Source organism: Ipomoea triloba, chromosome 14 (assembly GCF_003576645.1).
Source record: "Ipomoea triloba cultivar NCNSP0323 chromosome 14, ASM357664v1".
Taxonomy (NCBI): Eukaryota; Viridiplantae; Streptophyta; class Magnoliopsida; order Solanales; family Convolvulaceae; genus Ipomoea; species Ipomoea triloba.
Window position 1 is genome coordinate 6000721 of NC_044929.1, and position 9125 is coordinate 6009845.

Below are 9125 nucleotides of genomic sequence, written 5' to 3' on the forward strand. Positions count from 1 at the left end.
GGTTTTAAAAAAAAATAATTACAGATTAATTTGATAATTTCTTTTAACATTCTCACATTTATGTTGAGGCATCTGGATAATCTCAGTAGCAAACATATATACATTATGGAATAAATATATATTGATGTTGGCTCATACACATTATTAAGTATATATGTTGGATTGGGTAGTGGTAGGGACACGGATTAATGGTAGTAATGAACATTGGCAATTGTGTGGTCAAATATTGAGTGACCAATTTAGTTCTATCCACCTTCACTACATGCGTGCTACCATCTTTTTATTAGTGGTTTCCACAGTTAAGCAACAATCACACCACAAAATGCACGCTTTCCATTTCTAATTCCTCCTGAATAGTTGGGGTGTTAGATATCCCAAGATTTATTTGTAATTATTTAATGGACTGCTCTAGAATGAGAATGATATGATGAAATAATATGTATAGAATAGGTTGGTAGGTTGATTCAATGGTAGAGCCTGCATGTGAAGTCATGAAGCTTTGGAGGGGAGGATTTGGAACCTACTTAATTAGTCGGTGGTGGAGTTAGAAATTTCATTTAGTGGGGACTAAAATGTAATTCGTAACACTATAGAAAATAAGGCGAAGGAATCTCATAGATTGATGATTACAAGATTAGGTTTTTCAATTCAATTGGGTTGTCAACATGTATAGCATCAACCGGGGACGAATTCAAAGGGGGGGGGGGGGNGGGGGGGGGGGGGGGGGGGGGGGGGGGGGAATGGGGGCACTTGTAGTACTCCATCTATTTCATTTTATGTGTCTGGTTTGATTAACGAGACTTGACTGTACAAAAAGTTATTTTTAATTCAATTTTCCACAATATTAAAAGTACTACTCCCTCAGTCCCATTTTATGTGTTTGGTTCGGTTAACGAGGCTTGACTGAAGTTAGTTTTAATTCAATTTTTCATAATATTAAGTTTAGTATTAATATACAAAATTTATATATTTAGAAACTACACTAAAAGTACTATTAAACACAAAAAAATTAAATTTAAAAATAAATAAAAAATAATAAAGAAAATAAACAAAGAATAAATAATTAGTTTGACCAATGAATAGTAAGTAGGACATATAAAATAAGACAGATAACATGAAAATAATTAGTTTGACCAATGAAAATTTAAATTTAAAATTTTTCTAAAAATATTAAAGAAAATTAGTTGGTTTGACTAATACATAATAAACGGGACAAAGAGAATAGTAACTTCTATATAAAAATGAAATGTATGTATATAGAAATTACTAAATGTTTAATTAGTACCTTAATTTCATTTGTTGTTCCTCAAATTAATATCATTGGTCTTTGGATCAAGCTCAACCAACAACACTTAAAGTTAGAAATTTCACCCCGCTCAAGTATATTTTGCCTCTGTACTTGACTTTTTTTTATAATTTATCATAAATATTGTATTGTAATTTATAATGTATTTTGTATTTGACCCATATTATTTGTGTTTGATATTTTATCATACACTTTTGAATTCATTTGAACTTTGTCTCCACTCAGAATTATTATTTTTTGAATCCGTCCCAGCATCAACTATGGTATATATTTTGCCATTTAACATCCCAAATTATTATTTTTGCCATTTAACATCCCATACTATTATTTTTTGACACTTTTAGTCATTTTCATGACTTTTCCCATTTTTAGTAAGGACATTTTTATCTATTTATATTTTTCTTTTGTTATTTTTTGGTTACAACTGGTTTAATTGGTTTAGAAATTTAGGTAACTCTAATTTTAAGTAATCATATTTTTCAACCAATTTTAAGTAAAGTCATAAATCAATTAAACCGGTTGAAACCGGAAAAATAACAAAAATATATATATATAAAGAGACAAAAATGCCCTTATTAAAAATAAGAAAAGTCATGAGAATGACTAAAAATGTCAAAAAAAAAGTCTGGTATGTTAAATGTCAAAAATGATAAACTGGGACTAAATTTGGAATTGTTATCAAAGATAAGGAACTTCTGGTTGAATTATATATATTTAGTTGTGATATAATTAACTTGTTATTTTTGTTTTTAATTAATTATTTGTAATTGATTATGGATTGCTAAAATTTATTTTCTGCCTTAAGCACAAATTTAAATTTTTTTTTTTTTTTTTGAAAACAAGCACAAATTTAATTTCTTCACAAAACAATTATTTTTCCTATTGCCTGAGTTTGCCGGAGAATCACTGGATTTGTTTTGGCCAGTGTTTTGGGTTCTGATCATTGTCCATTTGCCGGCAACCGCTGTTGACGGCGGAGGACGGCGAAAGTTTATCACAAACAAAAATTTTCCGTTGTTTTTCCCTCTTCAATGTCGCTGCTCCTCAAGCTTCAAGGGGTTGTTATGCCGTGGACCTGGGTCTACATTCACATACACTATACTCTACATTCACAATTTGTAAANGTGGACCTGGGTCTACATTCACATACACTATACTCTACATTCACAATTTGTAAACTCCACATTCACACATTACAGGATTATATGTTTAGTAACTATATTATCACTTGTTATGCATTCACACATTCAAAACTCTATATTCACAGGTCATATACTCTACATTCACACATTACAGGGTTACAAGTTGCTAGAACTTTTTAACTTACACTATACTCTACATTCACAATTTGTAAACTCCACATTCACACATTACAGGATTATATGTTTAGTAACTATATTACCACTGTTATGCATTCACACATTCAAAACTCTATATTCACAGGTCATATACTCTACATTCACACATTACAGGGTTACAAGTTGCTAGAACTTTTTAACTTACACTATACTCTACATTCACAATTTGTAAACTCCACATTCACACATTACAGGATTATATGTTTAGTAACTATATTACCACTGTTATGCATTCACACATTCAAAACTCTATATTCACAGGTCCTATATTCCACATTCACACATTACAGGGCTACAAGTTGGTAGAACTTCTTAACTTTATTACAGATTCACACATGCATAGCTCTACATTCACGATTTCTATACTCCATATTCACAAATTGAAACCTCCACATTCACACATTTCTGAGCAACTCTACATTCACACAATCATAAATCTACATTCACGATTTCTATACTCTACATTCATACTTTAAAACCTCTACATTCACACATTTTTGGACAACTATATATTCAGCAATATGTTTACTAATTAAAAAAAAAAAATACATTTTAGACTCAGGTCCACCTTACAAGGTGGATCTGGGTCCACAGCATAATTTGCCAGCTTGAAGCGGCACTGTTAGTTCTCAAGGCAGTTAAGGTTTTAGTTAAGATGAAGAGGATAATGGAGGATTACTTATTTGGGTTGGGTCTGGCCGACCCTTATTTATAAAAAATTCTTTTTAAATATTGGGCCTGTTTGTTTTGAGTTTGTTTCAGTTTGACTCTCTCATGCAAATTATTAGGTGGATCATAGTTCACACATTGTTATGTGGTAAGTTATGCTATTGATCCGGACTCACTTACAAGGTGGATCCAAGTTCATGTTCATAATTTTAAAACTCTATGTTCACAATTTTAGAACTCTATATTCACAATTTTAGATCTCAATATACAAAATTACATTACTCAATATTCACAATTTTTATATAGATTCAAAAATTTTGTTATACTATTAAATATAAAGTTATGAAATTGTGAATATAGAGTTATGAAATTGTGAACATAGAGTTATGTAATTGTGAATATAGAGTTCAATAATTATGAATATAAAGTTCAAAAATTGTGAACATAGAGTTCTATAATTATGAACATAGAGTTTTAAAATTATGAACATGTACATGAGTCCATGACATAACAACCGGTGTTATGTGGACTATAAAAAAAGTACATTTTAATATATTAAAAGTAAATTATTTGTGTACTGAATATACATTATATAAAATAATATACTTTTAGTACTCAAATAATTTACTTTTCTAATATAAGATACATTTTTAATATACTAAAAGTATATTATTTTGTGTACTGAATGCACATTATTGTATTATATACAAAATAATATATTTTATTTATACAAATAATGTACTTTTTATTTATGGTCCACACAATAATAATAACCTCTATCATATTTGGGTCTTTTCTAGTTTATTATCCAATTGAATTTCTTTTAATTCATTATAAAATTATCATTGAACTATGGGCAATTCTTAAATATTAAACTTGTTTGTTTGAAATTTAATTATATTTAACCAAAGCTCAAGGGTTCGATCCTTATCTTTGGGTATGGAGCCGCCTTAAATCTCCAAGCCAGCTGTCCCACCCAATAGAGGTAGGTGCCTACAATTCAACGACAGGAGAAGATTAGTCACTGTGTTTGACAGTGAAAACCCTAGGCTACATTGAACTATGATCATAATTTGCTCACAGGATCATTGTTACATTTGAGTTGTGAATATTTTGGAATTGAACTCAAGTTTGACATTTAAAAATAATTATTTATAAATTTAGCTACAAAGAAAATGATAGGACTATTCTAGAATGTCGAGATGTGTTTAGTCGATCAACTTAATTAGTTGGTCATGCATGTAAGTAACTGTTTTATTACTACTTGTTTGTCTAAGGCCAACAAAAATTCTAAAAGGGAAAAGGTGAGAGGTTGATCGAATAGACTTTTTTTTAAACTTTTTGAAAAGTAAATACAATTGAGAGTTTTTGCAACCACTTAAATTTGCCAAAGTTGTTTTCATGCTATTTGTACACATCCCGATAATACACATTACTACCTCCGTCCCAAAATAGATGTCTGGTTCGTTTAACGTGGTTTGACTGAAGTAATTTTTAATCCAATTTTTCATATTATTAAGTTTAGAATTAATATATAAAATTTATATATTTAGAAACTACATGAAAAGTACTATTAAACACAAAAAATTAAATTTAAAAATAAAAAAAATTACTAAAGAAAATAAACAAAGAAGGAAGAGTTGGTTTGACCAATGAATAGTAAATATGACATGTAAAATGGGACAGAGGGAGTACGTATAAAAATAATTTACCTATACATAAAAAATAATATATCTTGTGAAAAAAAATAACGTAACATATACATGGTTTACACAAACATGTGGACCATTTTCCACCTAATAAGCATTATATTCACGATTGATACCCTCCTAGTTGCAACACCCTTAGCTTTTACACAAATGTACTGATAAAAAATCTTCTCAAATTGGCCTATTAAATTATTCTCTTCCTTTCCATAAATTTTGCCCAACATTTTAAAATGATTATTAAAATATTACGAAAAAAAAAATCTTTTATTCCATTATCCATTCAAGAATTAAACAATAATCAATCCTTGAAACGCACTAATTAATTATTTCCCATCACACATGCTCCCCAAATTATAATTAATTATTTCATGTAGTCATTGCTAAGGGCAAATAAATAAGCAAAACGACAGTAGCTAATTAAGTAGGAGCGGTCACTTTAGGTAGGGTGTATAGGTTGCACCCACACTAATATACATGCATGCATGCATGGCATAGGAATCACGTGAGCACAGCCTAAAGGTGGCCATCCCATGTTGACACCAGCACCTTCACACTTGTCCTTCCTTATACACTCATCATCTACTTCACGTGAATACTGGCTAGTTGATCCGATAAGCTAGCGCAGCCATTTTCTTTGTTTTCTTGGCCCATTGAGGGGGACCTCTACCCCTATATATCTACCTAGCTATATTCATAAATATAGAACATAAAACATAAAACATAGAACACTAGATACAAGGAATAACTAAAGAAATAAACGAAATTGAATGTATCATTCACTTTACATGCATGGTTGTTATCCACTATATATATATATATATATATATATATATATATATATATATCACTCAAGCAAACATTTAAATCATGTGTATATACAATACAATTGGGATGGACATTTGACTTGATTTCTTGGTTTGGAAGCACAAATGTATGACACCACTTCTACCATATAGACTAATATGTGGTAATTAAGGGCAAATCAAGTCAATTTCATATCTCTGTATTCAATTATGACTATGTGAGTGCTAGCAAACTAAATGCACTAATTTCTTTAAATTGGTCAACTAGTTGAGCTAGGGTGCATACAAAACTTTATTCTTATTTGTCATAAATCAACAAACTAACAGTCTTAGGGAATCTCCAGATGAGTTTTTGGAGTTTCTTTTAGCTGATGAAGGAGGAGCCAGATTCAGAAAAGTAAGATAGTACCCACTTGGAGCAAGGGGAGACGCACAAAAAAATTGACAATTTTTTCTAATAATTTGTATTTCAAATGCAATTGTAGTTTCTTTCCTTTTATTTTCCTCCATATCATCCAACCTTTGTTCTATAAGTATAAATCTTGGGTGAGCAACAAGGTGGGAAAAGTTTAGTTTGAATATATATGATGAAATTTGGCCACTTAAAACGATGACTGTTAATACGGAGTACTTTTTAACTTAGACCGTCTTATTTACTTTAATTCGCAATCCAACATATATAAAAAAGAATCAATACTAATTAATTAAGATTGAAGAATGATGGCTTTTGTGTTATTAAAGTAAAAACTTTTGAAGTTTTGTTTAACAATAATTTAATTGTGTTTTTACTCATAGTCAAAACAATGAAATATGTGTATTAAATATCAATAGGGATAAGAATTTATTACCAAGTCTAAGATCTTAATCCAATATAATGCTCAATCATTTTTCTGATATTTTTGCTCCCTAGGGAACGATATTTTTTAAAAATATTATAAAATTCTAAGGACAGGAGACTCAAGCATTATATAACCTTTTAAACATACTATGTTTGATGTACATAAATCAAAATACACTCTATGATTCTACTCATCATAAAGTGTCAGATGAATTGAAGCTCCCGACATGTGGCCCAATGCATGTCGGCTTAAATTCATTCAAGTTGTTGCAACCAAGAACTTGATATCGACAGTTATGAAGGTGTTGCATATATATATATATATATATATATATATATATATATATATCATATCTATATATATTACAGCGCACATTAACACCCAACGACGAGACATTCTTTGATGTGCAACGTACATGACACTTACGTACGTTATATCAGTAGTCTAGATTATCACAATAAAGATAAATTTTATAGAGTTGAATGAAATAGGTTAGTTTAGGGATTCAATTGTAGTTTTTTTTAGGATCACTGATTTAATTGTATTATCGTGTGCAGTTTGATAGTTTATTTGACAATATAGAAAGGAAATTATATTATTATATCATTCATTCTTTTTTATTGTCGTATATTATTTTTGGACATCATCGTGATATATGACACCATACGAACTTCAATATATGATGTTGAAAAAATTACATCTATTATTATAAATAAATAAAATAATGATAATATAATATGAATTGTTAGGCGGAAGTATAAAATGTCAAATTTAGCATTCTACCATGAAATATAGCGTTGTTGTTATATATACAAATATACAGAAATAAAATTGTGCATTCACAACTAGCTAATTATACTTATTGGCGTAATTATAAGTGTGAAATTGATACGATCTCGGCAGATAAGGGAACATCCCCTTTATCTTAGTGTGTATGCATGGCTAGTACTGATCATAGTGCACGTACGTCGTATATTAAATACTATGCAGGACTATAAATCTAACTAGTATGATAAACTATAACTTAATATATATCGCATTCTTTATCTCTGATTCATGAAAATTGAAGTTGAACTATGAAATTTGTTTGGTCCATATCAATATATATATCATATTCTTTATATCTCATTCAAGAAAACCAAATGTATGTAAACCATGAAATTTCTTTTTACACATACAAATATATCATATTATTTATATCTAAACCGTTAAAGTTGATCCGGACCATGAGCATTATGCCCGCAGCCCGTTATTGGTCCCTATAGAATTTGTAGCACCAAATTATTGTTAAAAGACACACGTGAGGGAAGGAAAATGCGAAAAGAAAACTCATTGGAAGTCACTGTTGATTGCCCCATTCTTTAATTTGACATGGACAAAAGTGATTGCCCAAGTTACAAATTTTTGCACATAATAATTTAATTATATGAGGCGATTGCCACGTGGCGTGCCTGGATGACGTTGGGAAATAAAGAATTTTTTTAAGGTTTAATTAATTAAACATTCCATCTTCAAAAAAAAATTAGTTAAACATTCCAAAAAAATATATAATATATATACATACTACGGCTCTCAATTTTTTAATCATATTTCATTTTAGTTTGGAATTGAAGAAGTGTGGTATTGGTATACGTAGGTGTGACTAATTTATATGGGTATATATAAAGCCAAAATAACTCTTTTTAATCATTATTTAGGGCAAATTTTTTTTTTTTTTTTAAACCTATACCTGAACCATGTGTCTTCAAAAATTGAATCTTAAACTAGTTTTACAATCTGATGTTAACTCAAGAATGATGCAAGAGTGATTTAGCTCTCCCGTGTGATTTACAAGCTATTACACAAGTGTGAGTTTAATCGGTGCACAATCACGAATAGTCACTAGCTGATAGTGGATTTTTTTTTGTTAATTAACAAAAAAATATGAGGCATAAGGTTAATTACTAAATCCGATCCAAAAACTCATCTCAAACAATGAATTTTAATAACGATTCGAGGTTTTTCTTTAAATAAAAATTTTGTGTGTATACTAACTAGCATTACCAACCATCATATTTATTTTCACATTAATTAATTAATCATTCATGTAAAGGAATGTTGAAAACACACACAAATTAAATCAAAGTTGAAGAAGCAAACAAGATTAATGTTATTTGTAATTCACAATACCATAAATTATATATGTATAAACCCTAGCTAGAACTCAAACTAGAACAAACGAAATTGGCATGATCATAACTTGAAACACCCAAAAACAAAAAACAAAACAAAAAAAAAATGAAACTACATAAACAAACTTCACCATTTACCTAAGACGACAAAGACAAACCCATGCATATTGATCATGAACAGCAGCAAACACACCATTATTAACACACTGCATGCACCCCCAAACTCCAAACGCAACCTCGGATCAGGTAAGCAGGTAGGTAGGTAAGTAG